Below are 24,875 nucleotides of genomic sequence, written 5' to 3' on the forward strand. Positions count from 1 at the left end.
GTCATCATTCCAAGTTGAAAAGACGGGCCACCAAATAAGGCCAGCGCAGGAATGAGGAACCAAATAAGTCATAGGGCCTTACTTATTTGGAGAGGATTTGCCAACTAGGGATTAACTCTTAAACTCATGAACCAACCTAGTAAAGCCTTTCCAGAGCATAGTAAACCCAGGGGCCAGAACATTATCTTAGAAGGTTTCACCTTTCAGTTAGAGGGGTTGATGGTACATTGGTGGATTGACCTTTTAGAACCAAATAAAGCTAGTTCAGGATATTATGTTAGAAGGCTTGATATTTCAAGAGCACCATTTTGCTTTAGATGACTTGATTAATAAATTTATTGGTTACAGGGTGGATGCAGGATGTACTATGTGTGCTACAAGAAAGCCAAGTAATAGAAAATTAGGCTTGTATACTCCACTTCCAATTCCTTCGCGTCCTTGGGAAAGTGTTTCTATGGATTTTTTTGGGGGATTGCCAAAGTATAGAAAAGGTCATGATTATTTGTATGTAGTTGTGGATAGGTTCAGTAAGTTGTGTATTTTGATACCTTGTAATAAACAGGTCACAACTGAACAAACTGCACAATTGTTCTTTCAAAATGTATGGGTTCATTTTGGGTTACCCACTTCTATTGTATCTTATTGAGATTCTCAACTTGTTGTGAAATTTTGGTCAAGTCTATGGGAGTTAATGGACACAAGGTTAAAGAAGAGTACAACGTTTCACCCACAAACAAATGGTCAAATAGAAGTGGTCAACAAGACAATGATACAGTTGCTTCTGAGGATATTGCAGCAAGCATCCCAAACTTTGGGATGAACATTTGTGTTATGTTCAACATGCTTACAATTGTGCCAAACATTCTTCTACTTAGAGGTCACCTTTTGAGACTTGCTTTGGTTTTATACCAAATTCTCCCTTAGATATTGTCTTTGGTAAAGACATAGCAGTTAATGGACACAATGATGTGGACAAAGCAACCAAGTTCATTGAACAAATCTAGGAAATTCACCAGGCAGTATAGGAACAGTTGGAAAGAAGTCAAGCCAAGTATAAGGCATGACATGACAAGCATCGAGTTGAGCATAGTTTTCAAGTTGGTGATCAAGTATGGTTGTACGTTAGCAATGAAAGACTACAAGGGGAAGGTAAGAAGTTGAAACCAATTAGATATGGTCCTTTCAAAATACTTGATAAAATTGGTGAAAATGCTTTCCGCCTTGATCTACCAGCTTATATGCAAATATTTTCAGTCATTAATATTGAAAACTTGAGATTGTATGAACCTTCATTGATTGAAGATCCCGAAGAGCAAGGTCAATTTCCTTCCATTGAGGATCTGTTGCTTGAGTATCTCAATGAGTTGTACAGAAAGACATAGTTCTTGATAGGAGGATAAGAACTTCACGACAAGGGGATGTTGAGTACCTGAGAGTTGGAATGAAAGGCACAAATCCAAGTAAAGCATGATGGATAGAAACTGGACAAGTGAAGGAACTTTATCCTCACTTAATCGATGACTAAAACCAACTTTTGGTGGACAAAAGCTTCTAGTGGGGAGGAGTGATAAAAAATGGATCCAGCATGGCCTTTAGATCAAAAGTCTTCAAATACAGGTGAAAATGGAAAAATGTTAAAGGGCTCATGAATACGAAGCTAATGGTACAAACTGCATACAAATTCGAGTTTGGATAAGAAAACTAGAGCTAATCGAAGATTTAGGTCAAAGAGTCAAAGCCTACATCAGCAGAACATGTGGAAACCCAGAAAGAGTCGTAGGTACTTGATGATGTCAGTGCAATAGGTGATGTGGAAATCAGAGATTGGTTTAGACCTCAGGCGATGAGGAACAATGGTCAAGAGCAGAGATCGCCGCATATCATGTCGAAACTTGCAAGTATGTTATCTGGGAAAACGGACGCGATGAAACTATGAAAATGGTTTATCGGTAAATGGTTTATTGCATGCCCTCAAGGCAGGAAGCTGTTTTAGACCGAGAGCACGTGATTTCACTTAGTGCTCGACACGTAGCCTCCCGAAAACCACTTTATCACGTGCCTTCAAAGAAATCGCAAATGTTCTAGTTGGAGCACGAAACCGTGCGATAGCCGTCGGATGGATGAGGACAAATCAACAATGCAAGTTGTCTGGATCAGTTGAAGATCAGGACATGATAGCTGTCAGATGGTTTGTTCTTGAGATCAGTGCTGGGGAAAGGCTGGATGGTTGAGGTCCACCCGTGCCCGCCGGTCCTTTCGTTTATAGCCTGTTTCTATTATAAACATATTATTTCCACGTTTATTGGAATTTGTAACTAAATTGTATTATAAAAACACCGTAACACAGAAAATTTGACAGGGAGTGTTCAGAGTTTATTTTTGAACCATTCCAGGGGGTCAAGAGGTCAGGGTGACCAGTACGGTCGTGTATATGCTCATTTCGACTCGAGGATTCGAGAGAAACTCAGTGGTGAGATCCATTTTTGTGTTGAGACTCTTTTTTTGAGCTCACACCTGTAAAAACCATTTTGAAGACATAATAAAGAGGTCAACATTGGAAGCTAGGACTAGGAGATGTAGCCAGGAAGTCTGGTGAACTCCTTTATCAATTTTGGTTGTGTTGATGTGTTTTTATTATGTTTTATGATTGTTTAATTGTCTGTATTATTCACAATCTTATCAATTGCACTAAGCAATATAGAAAACTCCACACATAAGTCTGTAATACCTTTATCAATTTCTGATCAAAGACTCCAAATGGAACCTAGTTCTAAAGTATCGTAGTGTTCTACATAGGTACATCTAAATGGATGTGAATTTATTGGACATCTCCTCACTGGGAACCACTTATCTATATGTTATAAAAATTGAGTAGAAAATGAATTAAAGGAAAAAAGTGGGAGTTTAGGTATGAATCCAAAAGAACATAATTCTATAAAAGGTGGCCCAAACTAAAAAAATAAGGGATAGATAAAGGAGTTCCAAACTCAAGACATCTATCCCAAGTTAGAGAAAAATAATGGTAATGGGAAGTTGAAAAAGGACACTGGAAAGTAGTGCAAGTTTCACAAAATCCCCTAGCACAACACAAATGAATGCCACTCAAACAATCATTGTTGTACATATTAAAGAAAATGAAATTGGGTTTGGCTCTACTTTTGATTCAGAATAGGATACTAGAAAGTGGACCATTGATACAAAACATAGTTCTACCATTGAAACCACAAAGATCCAACTATAGGAGACAAAAAATCCTAAAGAGGGAGGTGCATATTTGATTCACAAATGTGGGCAAAGGGGACCGCACTACATTTCGACATTGACATTAGGAGACAAAAGAATCTAATCTCAACTAAGGTCATCAACATATTGAAGCTATCAACAGTGCCATGCCTCTAACCATACACCATCGGTTGGTTGAGCCATGGATGAGACATCTATGTAATTCAACAAAGAAACCTATCCTATGGAATCACAACTTCAAAGATGAGGTACTATGTGATGTTGCCCCACTCAAAGTTTGTGATGTTATTTTAGGAAAATATTGTATGTGGAAACGTCGTCCTATTTATGAGTATCATTCTTGTAACGTAATTTTTTATTTTAGAGGTCATCTCTATAGGGTACCATAGGTATTTATAACTCCCACAATTTCAATAATATTATTGAGTTACCAAATTGTCACCTTTTTCACCATTCCAGCACCCAATTTTTAGTCATTTTATCACACTTCTTTGCCCGTCTATTACCTATCTTTCTCTATTTCTTTGTGAATGTGCCACAATAATCTTATGAATATTAAATTAGTTAATTATCATTATTTTCCTTTTATTTTAATGAATTAGAAAGGATTATTTTTTGTTTATTGGTGATGGTATTTCTAGTGTTGTTTTTGTGTCTCTTATGCAATTACTGTAACCCTCCTCCGAGGTTGGAATACTTATGCAAATATAGGGGAAATTCCACAACATGGTTTTTGTTCCTATGGATGATTATATGGATTTTTGTTGTTTAATTCATACCCTATTTGACTTTAAACATCTCCGACCCATGAGATTAGTTAGGACAATTTGTGCTAGGCAGAATCAGGTAACGATCTTTGGGAATGATTTCTGGAGAAAGGAAGAGAATATAGAATATATGTGACATGGGTTTTGTAAAAAACATCCCAAATTAGGTGAATTATGATTGATTTATCCAAAAATCATCTAATTTTAGAGCTAAACACAATTCTTCAAAAGGGTATTTTCTTGTTGCGGTTGTTGGAAAACTACATCCCAAAAAAAACAACCAATCAACAAATGAACCAAATCTATCCTATTATCAGATGGTTTATGATAGATGAATCCAAAGTAATTTTATATTTAGCTATTTTTCAACCAATATCCATTAAAAACACATCAAGAAAATAGTTTGTAAATCTGTCCATAGCTTTGACAATCTAGATTTGGGGGAATTGGTTCCAATTCGCTCCTTGCTTCTTTGTATAAAATGCATGGGTAGATCAAAGGAGAATAGTTAGTTGTTTTTTAGAGAGAGAGGTTGGAGTAGAATACTAGGGAGTTTGCCAAAGTTTTCAGAGAGATTAGCTAGGATTTATGTATCATTCACCTCTATGCAATAAAGAGATTGTTTTTCATTGGAGTTGTTGGTTATGTATTATTGAGAATTTCTCTTTAATGGAAATATTAAATGGTAGTGTTTATAGACCATGGGTGGATTGATTACTTTTAATATCATTTTTGTAATGCAAAATAGTTTAGTTTCCTTCTTTTTCAATGCTTGTAGTTGTGTGGTTTTAATTCCTACCTTATTTTCATTGTTTACAAAGTTGTGTGGTCTTGTGTTAAGAGTGTGAACAACTTTAGGATCCTATCCGTTTTCATTAGTTTGGTGTTCATTTTCTTTCCATGTGAGTGGTTTACTTTCCACAAGTGTGTCCTTAAATAGTTGTGAGTTGCTTGCTTTGGTTTCCATCCTATAATAATATGATAGGAAGATTGTCAATGCCTTGAACTCTACACATTTAATGTAGCATCTCAAAGTTTGTGAACATCCTGGTTGACAAATAATGTTTGAGTGAATGGATTATTTTTAATAGACAATTAAATTTCCTAATAGACATGATAAAAATAATTTTGAAAGGTAATATCTCAGGCTACAAAGTTTGTCCTTTTCATGGTTTAGTTTGAAGGTGAAAGTAAGGTTATTGTGATCACCACAACCTCAACATGAGGCCTTAGTACACAACAGAAGAAGGTGAAGGTTATTGTAGAGACATATAGAGATATCGTTGCTCCACCTATGTGGGTGCCTCTGCACTCTCGGGTAAAACACTCAATTGGAATGTTACCTAGTGTTCCTTTACCTAATGGCCCAATATAGATGCTTTCTCTTAGACGATTAGCAAATAAATGGTCTAGCTCATAAGGTCATCCAAAAGGGAAAAATTCAATTGAATTTCTCACCTTGTGGGAGTCTAATCTTTTTGGTGTAGAAGAAGGATGGGACATGGAGACTCTGCACTAATTATAGATCCTTGAACAAACTCATTGTCAAGAATATATACCCAACCTTGGATTGACAATATTCTTGAGTAAGAGTGATTTGAATTTTTTCTACTATAGTTCCAATTAAACAAATCGATGTATGTAAGGCAATCACAAAATATAAGGAAGGCCCTTTTGAGTGGTTTTTCATGCCCTTTGGCTTGAATAATACCCCAACAATGTTTATGAGGATGATGGATGATATCTTATAGTTATTCACAAAATATTTTGTGGTTGTATATCTGGATGACATCCTCATATTTAGCAGAACCTAGGTAGAACATTTGTAGAACATTCATTAGGCCTTGAGCACCCTGTGATGACACAAGTTATATGCCAATCTAAAGAAATTCTCATTTGACATGTAGATAATTCAATATTTGGGGTACATTTTGGATGAACATGGGGTGCATGTAGATCAATCCAAGATCAAGTCATTGAGGAGTAGTTAGTCCTAACAACTTTAACATAGCTCTATAGTTTCTTTGGCTTTGCTAAATTCTATAGAAGGTTCATATTTGGGTTCTATCATATCACTTGGCCCTTAATTCAAGTGGCGAAGGGTGGAGCTAAGTAATTTTTTTCTTGTTATCAATCCCAACAAAAATCATTCGAGGATCTAAAACATTGTATTTTCTTTGCACCAATACTCACCCTACAATACCAACGACATCCATTTGAGATTGAGATAAACTCCTTTGGATATACTATCAATGTATCCATCACTCAAGAAGTACATCCAATGGCCTATTGCAGTGAAATGTTCTATGATATTTATGAAGATACCCCACCTATGAAAAGTATATGTACTCCTTCGTATAGGCATCATGATAGTGGAAGAATTATATTCTACGGAAGGGGATGATAATCCACATTGATCACAATTTTCTACTATTCATGTAGACAAAAGGAAAGTTACAAAGTTACTGTCATAAAAAAAGGTCCACATATTTGCAACAACTCCACTTGAACATCAAATCCAAGAAGGGTAGCACCAATCATGTTGTAGAAGGCCTTTGTCATCCCTTGATTGTTTCATGAACCATAGTTCTTAACTCTTGTGGGAATGAGACTTACAATTGGGCAAAATTATAGAAACATGCCTCTTATTTCATTGGCACATACCAGACATTGATCACTTATAAACAAGTTCCAGGCTTCCACCTCCAAGATGCACTATTGTTGAGAATACATTAGAAATACTTTATAAGTATTTCTACTTACCAAAGATTCAATACGATGTCCATTGATATATCAAATCATGCACTTCTCATGCCATTGATATAATAGTAATCAAGAAACAGGGGTTGTACACTCCTCTACTTGCCCCATAAAATCCCTGAGAGTTAGTATCTATGGATTACATATTAGGTATACCCTCCACAAATCATGGTAAAAATTTCATTTTTTTGGTTATCAATGGGTTCCCCAATATTGCCATTTTCGAACCATCCAAGAAGAGTATCACATTGAAGTCTAAACTCTTCTTTGAGTGTGTTTGGATTCATTTTGATATACCTCAAACCACTATTTCAAATAGGGATAATAAGTTCCTTAGTACCTTGTGGTCTAACCTATAGTCTCTAATGGATACTAATTTGACCAAATCAACTACCTTTCATCCCCAAACAAATGAAAAAATAGCAGTGGTAAATATGATAATTGTGCATGTATTGCACATGTACAAGTCCAAGGATCTTTGTGCATGGGATGAAAGCCTTCCATATTTTTGTAATATCTAAAATAGATCCCTCCTCGTATTTATTCGCCATAGTCATTTGCAAGTGTGCTTGGGGTTCCAACCATTGGATCCAATTGATGTAGCCATTCCCATTGTACCTTCACTGATAGGGTCCTCTAATGCTGAGGTCGATCTCGATAGAAAAACCAAATTTGTTGAATGGATTCAACATCTCCATAAATAGGATCATGATATCCTACATAAATTTAATTCCAAGTACAAGCGGTGGCATGACTAGAAGAGGGCTCCACACAAGTCTCAAGTTGGTGATAAGGTGCAGTTGCATTTACAGAAAGAACACATCACAGACCCCCATTGGAAGATCATACCACTCTAATATGGGCTTTACACAATCACAATTGTTGTGTGTGAAAATGATTTTGAATTGAGTATCCCCCCTTTCTTTGGCTTGCACCTAGTATTTAATGTGAAGTTTCTTCAACCATAATTTCCACCTCTATTAGAAACCTTGGAGGTAGTTAAGCAATTTCCCCCCACAAAACTCAATCATGACTATAATGAATAGGATCCAAGGGATCAGATTATGGACACCAAGACAAAGGATTCCCACCAACAACACATACAACTCTACCAGGTTTTCAAAGAAGGGAAACTTATTTAGTAAGGCAAGTGGCTCATTATGAACCAAATTCAGCATAAGTTTCCCCATATGATGAGGGAATTTCGTGCAATGAAGACTATTGTTTCCTAACTGGGGAGGGCTAATCCAGATGGATATAAATGGTCACCTACCTCTTACGCTGACTCAATGATTCTCTATATTCTTCGTATTTTTTATATGGTTTTTATGGGTCCCAAATTTTTGCGACATTTTTTAGGCCCTAAATGATGTATTTTTGAAATTTAGGGAGATTAGGATTTCCATGGCATGCCGTAGTCTTGATTGGAATTTTTTGTCCTATATTAATTTCTAATGAGATATTGTGCATCCAAAATATATATTATATGCAAAATTTATGCCCCCAAGAAGATTTTGTACCAACTAACCACCTGTTAATCTCTTTTCTCGACAGGGAAAAGTTCAACCTCCTAGGGCATGTTTGCAAGTTCCCTCTACATTTCTATAGAGGTGGTACTCCTATATTTGATCACACTCTGGTATGTGTAAAACTTGAATATTAAAAATAAAATATTCAATGCATGCACCTATGAGTGGACTAGGTGTTTTTTCAAAGTAAAAAATGAAATGATAGCAAAATAAATTATGTACTCACAAATCCATTCCAAATTTCCATCCATAAACATACATGAGGAAATATATTTGAAGCAAATTCAAATAGAGATAAATATAAAGTATTGGTCTAGATAATCAAAGAACTATAAAATAATTTCACACATTCAAAATCATAAAAGAATAGCAAGATATTCATGAGACTCTTACTTCTTTTTTCAAATTTAAGTTTCAGAATCACAAATAACATGCCTTCCCATAACAAGCTCTATATGAGAGTAAAAAGAACAATTTAAAGACTTAAAGTTTCAAAATGAATTCAAGTTCTTAAAGTATGATCAGAAAATATTTTTACTTAAATGTAAAATGAAACGTATTTGTCCCTAGGGAAATGGGATTGGGCTTCCATGAACCAAATAATTATGATAAAGGTACCTAGAAGAAAGATAGAAAGTATATTTAGGGATCTACTTTTTAAAATATATAATATTTCAATAAAATCAAATGATCAAAGACTAAGAAGAGAATAGGGAATTGCTTCAAATAAAAATAAACACACAAAATTGTAGAAGGATTATAATTGAAATGAATCCTTTCTCTTCAACAACTACTTTATGATTGTGATTCTCTACCTTTATAATGTTGTCTTTATCTTCGAAACTACTTTATGGATAGGTATTTCTTCTTGTTTTAAATGAATAAATATATATTTTTAGAAATATGAAGTTATGAATTAATCCTTCAAGATGGGTCCCACTTCATAAATTCTTCTTTTCTCTTGGTATAAATCATTTTCAAAAATAAATTGGTGATAGGTCTGAAAATTGGTAAAGATTGTTATTTTAATTTTCTATGATGATATGTCAAGTCCAACTAGCACAACCGATTGAGGACGAGCCTTGTCAACAAGGCGGTACAGGATCAAACCTCATGGGGGTGGTTGTGCCCTGTGCTAGGGGGAGAAGACATGCTAAAAGTCCAGTTAGTTAAGGGCTGGTGTGGCCCAAGCCGGGTATTATCCCCAGGTGACTTTAACGGCTTAGATGCCCCTGAGTCGCAGTTCCTCAAGCCACATGTCAATCCTGGAGGATAACATACAACTTGAAAAACAAACAAAAACAAAAAAAAATTATATGATGATATCTATCTTTTTATGCGAGGATGCCAATCCAAAATGTTTTTCATTCATCTAGATTTCCACCAAGCTCTCATTTTCCCAAAACAAACATTGAGAACTAAAGTTATGGTTTTTGAAAATGCATGACTCAACCACCATTGATATGCACGAAGTGACTTAATAACCATTGATTTAATCCACATTAATCTTGTATTTTTTTATTTCTAACTCTGCCCTACTCATCCCACATGAATTATGGGAGGGATTTCTCAATCAAAGAGAAAGAAATGGGCTCCTCATATTACTTGTGTGTGAAGTAGAATAAGTCATTGAACCTTGTGTAGCTCACGCATAGGGTAGTTTTGGGTTGTCATCTCATTTCCCAATCATCATGTTATGTCATTACCCAATCATCTGTATCCAATTATTGCCTTGCAAATTTCACCTTGGGAAATAAGCTAAGTGTGAAAAGTAAAAGTAAATAAGGGTAAGATTGACTAAGTAATAAAACAAATGTGCAAAGAAAATGAATGAAGGTAAAAACATCTAAGTAATAAATGCATAGTGTGAGAAATGTGTGGAGAAAATGTTTATGTGGAAGTTAGGGTTGTGTAGAGGTAATGGTGTGCAGAAGATGTGGTAATCCAAACTAGGTGAAAGAAATAAGTAATAAAACATGGAGCATGAGAAATGTGTGGACAAAAGGTTTCAGTGGTTGCAGAGGTAATGGTGTACAAAATATGTGGTGTGAAAAACCTTCTACACATTATTGTGCGAAGGAATATGAAGTGGGGAAATACTTTTGCACAATTTGGAAAATTAGTAAGTAAAAATGGAAAATAGGTGAGATAATTCCACATGAAATAATATATAGTCAAGAAAATAGAAAATATAGAACCGATATGGATAATAGAAATAATGATAAACAGAAGTAATGGCGATATGTGGGGGGAAATAGTGATAAATTTGGCATATGACCTTTATTTTTTATTTTATAAAATGATAGACAAATTTGAGACATAGGGCCATAAAATTAGAAGATGAACATGAAAAAATTCTTCCTTTTTGATGTCTTTTATTTTCTTCTCTCTTTAAAAAAAGAGAAACCATCCTTGTAGCCTTGTGTGAAGAAGAGTTTCAACATTAAGACTAACTAATGGTTTGTTGTTTTGGAATTATTCCATTTGATTTGCTATATGGAAACACATCAACATTGTATCCAACTATGATACAATCACCCCCTATGGGTTGCTAAGAATACCATAGTCTGACCAATTGCCTTCCCCATTGGGCTATGGAGTCATCTCAATTTGAAAAATTGTTTATTAGGAAAAATTTAATGAAATAAAATATATATATATATATATATATATATATATATATATATATATATATATATATATATATATATATATATATATATATATATATATATATATATATATATATATATATATATATATATATATATATATATATATCTACAAAATCTACCTACCCTAACATACTTGGAGAGAATGGTATATATCGAGTATAAGTACACTTCCAATGGGGCCATGTGCATAACAAATTTATATTCTTTACCCCAACCATGTTTGAAAATTTCACTTTATTATAATGTTTTGAAGATGATCCTCCATCGAGAAATAACAATTTTGTTGTGGTAAAGCTACAATAATGAATTGATGTTAAAAATCCATGGAGAATTGGAAGGTCGGTTCTTCTTGTTTGCAAACAATCTTGTTTTCTTCAAAAATAAAGCATACCATCCATCCCTTTTATTGTAAAGGGCCCTTTGTTGTTGATTCTAGAACGACCTGTTTTCCATTGTACTGTACTTAATAGGAGAAATCAATAGCTTGAAAGTTAGATGTAAAGTGATAAATCTTGTTGATCTCATGATAACATTCCTCTTTTGTCTGTATATAAATTGTTTGTGGGCTTTAATAACCCACAACATCATCTTCATCATGATTGCGTTGAATTAAGTCTTCAAGTGCATTTAGTGTAAGTTTATCAAATCCATCCTTAGACTCATTGCCAACATTCCTATCAAATTGAACATAAGAGAGGTTAAAATTTTCCTCCCATGGAGAAAGTGGTTAATGGTATTCTTATTTAATTGAGACATTATGATTCTCACTTTTAGCTTTAGGAACACAATCTGATGTATATAAATTTTTGTATATTCTATTAGATTTATTTTCTAAACTTTCCATTTTATTTTCTTGAGACCATATTGGAAACTTTAAGAGATCAATACCACCTTCATTAATATTTTATCCTATGACTTGAGCTTGCTTCATTACCTCTTTCGAATTGTAGATTCTCTCTTATTTCAATAAAAATCTTAGATTTGTAGGCAAATCATTTTCATAGAAAGTAAAAATGATAAAATCATTTGGAAATATTTCTTGAGGAATATTATGAAGGAATTTCATAAATCTAAGAGTGAAATCTTTAATTGTTTCTTCTTCATTCATCTAGATTTCAACCATCTTAAAGAAAAGAAAAGAGGGGAATTTCCTTGAGAAATATTTCTCAACAAATAAATCTTCCAATATATACCATAATGTGATAAGTATAGGAAGCAATGAATAAAACCATTCACGAGCACTTCCTTGTAGATTTAGGACCAACTATTTGCAAAAACCATTTTAAGCCACATTATAATCACAAGAACTATCAAACTGAACCAAATGATTTTATGCATCCTTTAAATTATCTCCAAAGAACATGGGAACCTTCTAAATGGAAACATTTTCCAAGGGATGAATCTTTCATTGGATATTTATGGGACTTCCATAAAATAGTTTATGTCTTTGAGAACATTCTCCTTTTGCAATGGCTTGGAAAATTATTGGTGAGATTGGTGGATAAAGTAGACTACAGTTGAAACATGGAAAAACTTTTCGTTGATGCCACTATATAGATATTCATGAAACCCTAAGATCTTTTTAATGGAGTTATAGGGGCATATTTATTCAAAATAAAAATATTCAATAATGGAGTCAACATGGAGCTCATTCTCCCAAATCTTGGATGATTCTTGGTCTTCAAGAAATTTCCATATACTTGAATTTCCATAATCTTTAAGGTTGTGTGATGTCCTTCGAAAAATGTTTTTAAGAACTGAGATCATATTCAACTATATGGCTAGAAATATACCAAATATTTTTCATAAGAAATAATACTTGAACCAAAGAGCTTCTAGTTTCTCAATATTTTTTTATCCTTAAAAGAAAGTATCAAATTTCTTTAAAGGAATTATCTCCCCAGTGGTGTCACCAAAAAAGTTAATCCTTTTACTTGACAGGAAAAAATGTCAACCTCCTAGAGCCAAATTATAGGGTCCCTCTATTGATCACACTCTAGTATGAATATAACTTGAATATTAAAAATAAGACATTTAGTACATGCATCTATGAAGAACATGCAGCCGTGAATGGTCCAAGTATTAAAAATGAAATAATAGAAAAATAAATTATGTACTCACAAATCCATTCCACATTGTTATCCATAAACATACATGCAGAAACATATTTGATGCAAATTTAAATAGAGATAAACAAAAATTATTGGTCTAGATACTTAGAGAATTATTAAATGATTTCACACATTTAAAATCATAAGTGTTATAACCACCCCTACTCACATTTACCCACTTTTACAATCCCTCCTGGTAAATGTGAAGTAGAGTTCTACTGTGACATGACCTGACCTCCAAGTTCCAGTTATGGAAGTAGTGTCGAAAAACTTATAACTTTACTGGCACCCCTAAAAGACCCCAAACCACTCAAAGGGTTACAAACCACCCTAGGTGTTCAATCCGTAAGGTGGACCCTTTTTCACTAACCTAGACCCATGAATATGCATCCATGAAGTTATGAGGCTATAACCGAACTCACAAGCTTGCCTCCATGAAGTTATGGCCCAAAAGCTCTAGTTATGTGCTTGTGGTTCTAGTATTTGAGCCACCTTTTTAGGCTAGTCTCCAAACCACTGCCCAGAACTGCCTGTAACTTTTTAGAAGATAAATAAGTTGCTAACAATGCTAATCATTTAGAACTTGAAAAGAAACTTGACCTAACCTAACCATGATAACCATTTCATCAAACATATGACAAACATAGAAACTACATGTCATGAATGAATATCTGATCTTATGAGTTTGAACTTCATTTGAGAATCACCAAGAAGGTCTAATTCCCTTTCATAAGAGTTGCAATAAGACTTGTTATCCCATGCATTCATCAACCATTCATTTTCATATCAATTCATGAACAAGACCCATAGTTAGAACATATTATAGAACCATTCTTATAACCATCATATAACCAGAATATTAACCAGGATGACACAACCATCTAATCAACACAATAACAAGTACAAGATCTCATAGATTACAATGGGAAAATAATGCTTATTAACATATGCAAAAGCTAACCAAGTCAGGGACTTCACACACACCACCTGACCATAGATTGGGCTAAACCAAATATTCCTTTCAACCAATCACCCACATGCCATATTCTAAGAATGAATGTGGGATATCATGGGATAAACCAAGTCATAAACAAACAAGGGAATCTAGAGGTTAAACCACCTCTAGCCTCAAACTACCATGATCTTACCTAAACTAGTCTCGAGATCAAAAAACCAAATCAAGCTTGGATGCCTTAGATTTTCTTCACCATACCTTCAGGAATTTTCCCATATCCACCCACCTATCGAGGGCTTCCTAGAGAAAACCGTCTCCACGTCCAACCTTTGGGAATTTTCTGAGACCACCTCACGTGGTTCCAAACCCTTCTAGAAATCCAAATCTCAACGAAAAAAGAATCCCATCACATCATAGTTATCCAGGAAATGGAAAGGAAAATCTGAAACCATTGTCAAACTAGGCAAAACCCATGACAATGATAACAAATGAACCAAATAAATAAATTCATGTACCATGCATTCACACCTCGGCTAGGAAATCACACATGCAACCTATTACTTGAGAAATCCTCCTACTGAAGTTGTTGATCCAACCTTATCCTTGATTTCCTTGGCTTATCCTTTGCTTTCCTTGCTCTCTTTTACTTGCTTGCTTGCTTCCTCCTCTTAGAGCTCTCTCTCTCTCTCTCTCTCTCTCTCTCTCTCTCTTTATCTAGGCTAAAACTAATAAAAAGCTAAACCAACAAAAGTTGTGAACTGATCCTCTAATGTATTTTTATTATCGATGTCTCTATTTTCTTTGTTTTCCTTCATTTCCCCCCTAATTTCCTTAACATGTAAATCTGTGTCTCTTCACTTTCCTTTTCTCCTATTTTCCTTTATTTTCATAAATAAATGCCAATTATTTCCTCTTTTCCTTTGCCAATTTCCATAGCCATAAATAAACCAAAATTGATGCCTACTATAGTGTTTTCCCCAACATTAAACTTGGAATATGTGTCCCATGACCTTGGCCTTATTTTTCCTTTATTATCCTTTATTACATGAAACTTTAACTCAGGGCTATTACAAACCCCTCCCCCTTAGGGGAACACCATCCTTAGTGTTCTACGACACCTATGACCAACAAACTGCTAAAAAAAAAACATATGGCCTATGGAGCTTTATAACATAGCTCAATACAATATTTACAATGATATCTTGTTGAAACCAAAAATACATACCACTTATTAGAGCTTTATAACCCATCTCATTGCGGTATTTACAACCATACACATATATACATATTCCAAAATCTCATTTTCTTCAACCAACAAACAATGAAGGATACAAAGCCCACATCTGATCAACCATCTCCCATGTAGCTTCATTGGGCCCAAAGTGCTTCCACTGCACTTTAACTTGCTCTATTTCTCAGTTCTAGAGCATGAGTTGTTTCCACTGCAATATGCATTGTGGTTTTGGTTAGAATTCTCCCTCTGGTTCCATCTACAATACATACCAGTCAATCACATGATCAACTTCAAGAACATATATATTAAGCAATGAAACATGGAAAACATCATGGACTTTCACTGTTGGAGGTAGTGCAAGTTTGTAGGCAACTAGTCCAATCCTCTCAAGGATCTCAAAAGGCCCAGAATACTGAAGTGCCAACTTGGCACATGATCCAATCCTCAAGGACCTCCTCCTGGGCTTGATGTACAAGTACACATGTTCCCCAATTTGAAACTCTTTGAATGCCCTCTAATGATTTTCATAAGTCGTCTTCCTACCTTGTGCTTCCTTCAAATTCCTTTTAATAACCTACATTTCCTGTTCCCTTTCTGCCAACATATCCCATCCAATCGAAACCCTATTCATTGGATCACTCCAGCTGATAGGAGTATTACAACTCTTCCCATAAAGAGCCTCAAATGGACTCATCCTCAAGGATCCTGATACCCATTATTATATACAAACTCTACTAGTGGAAGGTACTCTCCTCACTTCCTCTACTGATGCGTGACATACATCCTCAACATGTCCTCAAAATCCTGCTAACCCTCTCTCTTTGTACATCTGTTTGTGAATGATAAGTTGTATTGAAATCCAAATATATCCCCAATCCTACAAACAACTCCTTCTAAAACTTGGAAGTGAACATGGCATCTCTATCTAATACAATCATCTTGGGAACACCATGCAATATCATTATCTCCCAGATAAAGATATGATCTACCTCACTAGCTGAATTCGTAGACTTTACTGTAATGAAGTGAGCTACCTTACTCAAACTTTCAACCATAACCATAATGGAATCATGTTTTTTCTATGTATTTGGAAAACATGTAATGAAGTCCATGGAAATTACCTCCCATTTCCACTATGGAATCAGAACCAGATGTAGTAAACTAGCTAGATGCTTACACTCTACTTTTACTTACTGATAGTCGAAACACCTCGAAACGAACTAAACCGCCTCTTTCTTCAAGTTTGGCCAATGATAGAATTTGTTAACTGTTATCAATGTATTATGATATCCTAGATGACATGAATACAACTTAACATGAAACTCCCTCAAGATAATCTTCTTGAGCTCACTGTCATTTGGCACATAAATCATGTTCTTGAATCTGACCAAGCCATTTGTCATGAGGTGATACTCCTCATCCCTATCACCTTCACCATGTTGTTGTAACCTATGCTTCAGCTGCTAGTATCTATCATCATGTTTCCATGCCTACAAGATCCGCTCTTTCAAGTATATCCCATAAGAACTCACTGCTGAAATATTATTCACTTGCACTCTCCTGCTGAGAGCATTTGCAACCCTGTTCTCCTTACTCTGAATGTAACTAATATTGAAGTCATACTCATTGGGAGTATCCAACCATCTAGCTTTCCTAGCATTCAGATTTGGTTGGTCAAACAAGTACCTTAGTCCACTATGATCACTGATTAGAATAAACCACCTTCCAAGAAGATAATGTCTCCACATATTCAATGCATTAATGATAATTTCCAACTTAAGATCATTAGTCACATAGTTATTCTCATGCTCATTCAACTTCCTTGACTCATAGCATACCACTTGTCCTTCTTACATCAGGACTCCACCAAGTCCTCTCTTGGAAGCATCCGTACATACCAAGAACTCTTTATCAGGATCTGCAATCTTCAAGACCAGAGCATTTGTAAGCAAATTCTTCAACTACTCAAATCTAGTTGTACACTCCTCGGTCCATTCAAACTTCTTTCCTTTTCTATACAATGACGTAATATGATAGGAAATCCTTAAGAAGTTCCCGATGAATGTCTTGTATTAACATTCTAGTCCGATGAATGATCTGACCTCATCCACATTCCTAGGAGTTGACCACTCCATGATGAATCTAACCTTTTCTGAGTACACTGCTATACCTTCCTTGGAAATAACAAGTCCTAAGTAATGAACTTCATTATGGAATAAACTGCACTTGCGAATCTTGGCATACAATTGATGCTCTCTCAACAATCTTAGTATTTCTTCTAGGTTCTTTGCATGCTCTTCCTCATTCTTGGAATATATAAATATATCATTAGTAAACAATATCACAAACTTTTATAGATACGTACACAACACACTATTCATCAAACACATGAAAGTAGCTAGAGGTAAGACCAAATAGAACCACCACAAACTCATAATGCCCATGCTTGGTACGAAGTGTAGTCTTGTAGGTGACCTCTTTTTTGATGTGTACCTGATGATATCTTGATCTCGAGTCAATCTTTGTGAACATTGTGGCTCCCTTCAACTGATTAAACAAGTCATCAATCCTTTGCAATGGGTACCTATTCTTGATTTTCACCTTGTTCAAAAGCCTTAATCAATGCATAGTCTGAGAGTACCATCCTTCTTCTTCACAAATAATATTGGTGCACCCCAAGGTGATACACTTGGCCTAATGTATCCTTTTCAAGCATTTCCTTAAGTTGTAACTTCAATTCCACTAACTCTAGAGTGCTCATCTTGTAAGATGACTTTGATGCTGGTGTTGGTCCCGGTACCAACTCAATAGAGAAATTCACTTCCCTATGAGGCGGTAACTCTGAAATCTCTACAAGAAACACATCATGAAATTGCTGCAAAATTACACACCTCTTCAAAACTTCATCATCCTCAACATCCTTCCCCTTTTCATTGGAAACATGCACTACAAATAATACGTACCCTTTCCTACAATTGCGCTTAGCTTGCATAGTTGTAACCATTCTCATTGATGTAGGATTATTTTTTCCTTGAAATATTCTCTTCTCTCCATCATCATCCAAGCACTCAATATCCTTCTCGTAATAATATACCTTATTCTTGTTAAGGTACAACCAATCCATGCCCAAAAACATATTGTATGATCCCGATGGAAGCACTTTTAGATGTGTTGATGTAGGCATACCATTCAGATCAAATGCACAAGTTCTCACCCAATGATGAACTCTTTTCTTGGTCCTTGTAACCAACTGCACCAACCAAGACTCTGCATGCACTTATTTACTCAAGCAACAATTATCCACTAGGTCAATATTAAAATAACTATAATTAGATCAAGGATCAATAAAAATGGAAACAACTTGATCAAAAATATTAACTTCCATCTCAATAATGGATTCCTAGTGATCTTCCTTCTTGTTATCAAATATTTCATAAATCTGAGGAATTCTCTGACCAACATGCCCAATTGTTTGCACGTCCTGAGCACTATAAATTTGAGATCTGCCACATTGGTACAATGGACAATCCTTCTTACCATTATCCTTGCTACAAGTCCAACACTGGAATGGTTCTCTGTCACTACCTTTATTCTGCTACCTTCCAGGATGAGATCCATGTCCCTTCTCAATTGCATTAAAATTCTAAGGAGCCACATTTTCTTTCTCACTTGCATCTTCAGGTCTTTCTCGCTTCGGAGGCCATTTTCCTTTGGTCTTATCATTCCCTTTCCAATCACACTTAGACTTAGACTTATGTTTCAACTCATCATAAAAATTCTTTGATTTCCCAATGACTTCCTCCAATGACCGAGGTTAATCATACTCAATCTGATCCCTGAATTCTAATGACGATGCACTGATGAACATCCTTAAGATATGACACATATCTAAAAAGCTCCAGAAACATAGTCATGTACTCTTCCTCTATTATAGAACCCATATTCAACTCATAAAACTCCTTATCCTTTCCGTCATATTATCTTTCAGACAAGTACTTCTTTTTGAAGAGTCTCTTAAATTCATGCCAACTAAACTCCTCCATCCTGATGCCTTTGACACGCTTCACATCTTCCCACCATATTTTTGATTTCCCTTTGAGATTGAAAATAAATATCATGGTTTTCATATTCTCTGTATCATCATGTAGCTCGAAGAACTTGTTCATCCCAAGCAACCATGCTTTTGCATCTTCTGGTTTCTTCGGCTCTCCATCGAAGGTAGGAGGTTTGGCCTTCTTGAAATCATATGGAAAGTACCCCTTTTCACTCCTCCTGTAAGGATGATAGAGATGATGACCATGATGCATATCTGAAGAAAAACTAGAATAGAACCCATTAACACTACCTATCATGTTAGGTGTATCCAACCATCTACCACCGCTGACCATGTCATCCTTATCCATCATGTGCCCAGATAGAGACCTACTACCATATGCCCCATTAGTCATTTCCTCCTATCCATAATTGATCCTTGGTTTTCCATGTCTCTACAAATATGATAAACTTTGAAGGATGACCACATTGACCTAGGCTTGCTTTTCTTGAGCTCTAGAAAGTATTTCCTGTGATTGAATTATATTACCATTATCTTCCTTGAAAATTATGGTTTCAATCTTCAGACTTCTCAGTGTATCTTGTATTTCAAGAGAGTACTCTTCTTATTGCTGCTCATTTGATATATAAGGAGAGTCACGTGAGCTCTAATCCACCATTATGTGAGTCATATCTTATCTTCTTATTCCTACAAACATACCATGATAGATAAACCAAACATAGACATAATTAAAATCATACCTTAGTGAAGTTCAGGGGAGGTTATCTTGTCTGCATAAATCGGTCCAGATTAGCATGATATACATGTATATATATATACATAATGATATCAACCTATCAACATATCACATCATGCATGATAACTCAAACTGTAACACCAACTACATGCATGACAACCATAGTCATTGCAATGCATGCACTACAAACACATTGATAATTGACATGCATGCATAACAATAACATCTAGCCCATCCAGTCCAAATATATAAACCTGGAAGGTCTAATACCAATATATGGTATCATATATCACCCAAAGAGAACGAAACCTGCTCTAATGCCAATTTGTAGCCGCCCCTCCCGATATTTACTTTCTTTTACAAGCCCTTTGGGTAAATATGAAGTGGATTGCTACTATGAAATGACACGACCTCCAAGTTCTAGTTATGGAAGTGGTTTCAACAAATCAAAAACTTTACTGACACCCCTCAGAGACCCCATACCATTTAAACGGTTTCAAACTACCCCAGGTGGTCAATCCCTGAACTGGACCCCATTTTCACTAGCCTAGACCCATAACCACACCCTTGACTCTGCATCCATGCAGTTATGAGGCTATAAATACACTCATGGGCTTGACTCCATGTAGTTATGAGGCTATAACTACATTCATGGGCATGACTCCATACAATTATGAGGCTATAACTACACTCATGGGCTTGACTCCATGCAGTTATGGCCCAAAAGCTCCAGTTCTGTGACTGTGGTTCGAGAATCTGAGCCACCTTTTTAGGCTAGTCTCTAGACCACTACACAGAACAACCTATAAATTTCCATAAGAATAAACAATATGATAACAATGATAATCATTCAGAACTTGAACATGAACTTGACCTAACCATGCGTAACCATGACAAGCATTTCGTCAAACATATGACAAACATAGAAACTACAAGTCATGAATGCATATCTAATCTTATGAGTCTAAACTTCATCTAAGAATCATAAAGAAATTCTAATGCCCTCTCATTATAGCTGCAATAACACTTGTTAGCCCATGCGTTCTTCAACCATTCATTAGCATATCAATTCATGAATAAGAGCCATAACTAGAACATATTATAGAGCCATGCTTATAACTAACATATAACCATAATATTAACCATGACCTAATAACCATCAACTCAACAGAATAACAAATACAAGTGCTCATAAATTACAGAGGGAAAATAACTCTTATTAACATATGCAAAAGCCAACAATTCAGGGACTTCCATGTACCACCCGACCATAGATTGGGTTGAACCAAATATTTATTTCAGCCAATCACCCTCGTTCCATATTCCAAGCATGAATGTGGGATCTCATGGGATAAACCAAGTCATAAAAAACCAAGGGAATTTAGAGGTTAAACCACCTCCACCTTCAAACTACCATGATCTCACCTAAACTAGTCCCGAGATCACAAAATCAAATCAAGCTTGGATGCCTCCGAATTTCTTCACCATACCTTGAGGAATTTGTTTATATCCACCCACCTATCGAGGGATTCCTGAAGAAAACCATCTCCACCCCCAACCCTTGGAAATTTTCCTGAGATCACCTCACTTGGTACCAGAACTTTCTAAATTTCCAAAGCTCAACTAGAAATGAATACCATCACACCATGGCTATCTAGTAAATGGAAAGGAAAAGACGAAACCACTGTCAAAACAGGAAAAACCCATGTCAATGACAAAAAATGAACCAAAGAAACAAATCCATGTACCATGCATTCACACGTCAGCCAGGAAATCACACATGCAACTTGTCACCTGCAAAATCCTCCCGTTGAATTTTTTGATCCAACCTTCTCCTTGCTTTCCTTTGCTTTCCTTGGATTGTCCTTTGCTTTCCTTTACTTTCTTGCAGCTTGCTTCCTCCTCTTGGTGCTCTCTCTCTGTTTTTCTCACTTGATCCAGACTAAGACTAACAAAAATCTAAATCAACAAAAGTTGTGAACTAATCCTCTTATTCCTTTTAATTATTGATGTCTCTATTTTCTTCATTTTCCTTCTAATTTCCTTAGCATGCAAATTTGCGTCTCTTCACCTTCCTTCTCTCCTATTTTCCTTTATTTTCATAAATAAATGCCAGTTATGACCTCTTTTCCTTTGCCAATTCCTTTTCCAATTTCCATAGCCATAAATAAACCAAGAGTGATGCCCACTATAGTGGTTTTCGCAACATTCAGCTTGGAATTCATGTCCCATGACCTTGGTCTTATTTTTCCTTTATTATCTTTTATTACATGAAACTTTAACTCGGGGTTCTTACAAGTGCATAGGAAAATATTCATGAGACTCTTTGTTGGGTAAAATTAATTGCTTAATAAACGAATAAACCAACTAATCTCCTAGACATTAATTATCAACCCGAGGAGCGTCTTTTTATTTCAAGGGAATCAGCAAATATGCATAACAATACCAACAACTAACACTGGTTCTATATGATTGTATTCTATACTATCAAGCTCATTCAATAAGAAATAAAATGTAAGACTTGAATAATAAAACTAAAATTAAAAAGAAGAAAGTAAATGACAGGAAAAACAATTATGCTAATCACACAACTTGAATCATTTCTAGATTAAACCACACATTGTTGAATTGGAAATTTAATCTATTGCACTTGACAGAATTCAAATGCTAATCTAGAGCAACAAATTAAATGAAATCTAGAAAATGGATGAAATAACAAATCTAGAAAATGCAGCAAACAACAAATTAGTTCAAAGAAATGAAATCTACCTTAAGGAATGAAAATTGGAATTCAAATAAAAAATCACATAAGTAAACTAATTTACATTTTCAAAGCAACACCTTATCCAAGTAGTGGGCCCAACTGCCCAAGACTCAGTTCCTCCTTGAGAAATAACTCAGATCAGATTACAAATAACAGATATAGAATTCAATGGATAACTTCCTTCATTAAAACATATGAGAGAAATAATTATAGCATAATGAAGCTCTTGGCTTTGCCTAAAATTGAACAATTGTTCATCCTCTCATCTCTTATCTATTCTCCTACATCCTATATAAGAATTTTCCATCTCCTATCTACTAATTATCTCTCATTATTCCCCAATTATCCTTCTCAATTATCCTCTAATTCTCCCCATATTATCCTCATCCCTTTGATCTTTGTTTTCATTTAAATACACAGAGAGTAAAGGGAAGTTACAACAAAGATGATTACAAAATTATTTCCATTACAAATTTAGATTATACAAAACGAATTGATAAGCAAGATCATATTTGAAAGATCTTTCCATCAACATTCAACAAGAATAAGTCGAATTTTGTATTGCAATTGGAAGAACTTGAAAAATGGTCGCAACAGTAAATCTGAGAAAATCTTCTTTGAATAAACTTCCTTTTTTCTTAATACAGATTGAATTTTGGAAAATTGATTAATAGGAAACTAATTTTGTCCATTCTGGACAAAAACCATGTTTTGGATTTTCTAGATTCGCCTTCATTTGTCCGAAACATCCAATGCAAAACTATCACTTCTTATTCTAGTGAATTTCTGAGTTGGAATATTTAATTGTGATTTGGAGATCAAATTTGTAATCTGGAAAAGATCTTGGAGGCTAAAATCATGAGTGATGTTACAAAAAATCCATTAGTAAACCATCATTGGTAAAATCATGAATAATAATCGTCAGTTTATTAGAAATAAAGGAGAAAAATAGTATTTATCCATAAGAGCATAAATAATTATAAAATGGAATTATATGATAAATTATGATAAATTATGTGATAAAGAATGGTAGAAATGGATGAAATAGGCTTTAAAAAGTGATAATAATAAGGAAAAGTTAGTGGCCCAGCATACCCCCAAACTGAATATGTTGCATGTCCTCATGAAACCCCAAAGCCTATGTATTAACCAAACTATAAGAAATGTTCATCCCAAGTCATGAAAGTGATGGAACAAATGAGTTCTTCCTCAAATAATGAATATTCAATTTTAGCAATGTTGACGAAGGTGTAACAATTTTTACATTGACTTTCAACCATATGTATATGAAGTTGCAACAAAATATGATATAACTAATGGCGAACTTCATTAACCATTTTCTCAAAAACTATAAATCAGATCATTTTGATGCATGGATCATGAGATATAAGAAAAATGACTGTAGGTGACAGTGCATGATTTCTAAAATTTTACAAACTAATTTAACTTGAAATTTTCTGGGTTTGTGTATTTTAATGATACCTCTTTGTTGTCCAAAAATTACAAGAATTCAATTCATAGTTTTAAATATATACGCAAATCAATTTCTGCACTGTATAAAAATGAAATTGTATGCCTTAAATGAGAAAGAAAGTAGAAAAAATCCATCATATGTAGCAATTCCTCCCCCAAACTGGAGAATTAGCATGCTTTCATGCAAAACTAGAAAACAAATTGAGGTGGTTGCTACAATTGTAGTTGAAATCTATGTTTGGTGTAAAACAACATGAAATAAGAGAGGTGTTGAGAATGAATAAGGAGATCGATGGATGATGGCATGGTCATAATAAATAAATGAATGAAAGCAACACTCCCCCAAACTAAAAGCTTATGTGTCTCTGAAAAATGGGAAGTGGTAAAGATGTGGAATGAATGATGATAAGTAATACTCAATGGATTGTCATGAAATTCTCCTAAACTTTTTATAAATAAAAAACTTATGTTATTTTCCATCAAGTTTTACCTTCGGAAAAATGTGGAATGACATGTATGGACTTGTATTTTTTGAAGCTAATGTTGGCTGAGATGATGCTGAAAGTGATGCAAA

This window comes from Pinus tabuliformis, chromosome J (assembly GCF_031772625.1).
Source record: "Pinus tabuliformis cultivar Carrire ecotype Pingquan chromosome J, CPIR1, whole genome shotgun sequence".
In the NCBI taxonomy this organism is placed as follows: Eukaryota; Viridiplantae; Streptophyta; class Pinopsida; order Pinales; family Pinaceae; genus Pinus; species Pinus tabuliformis.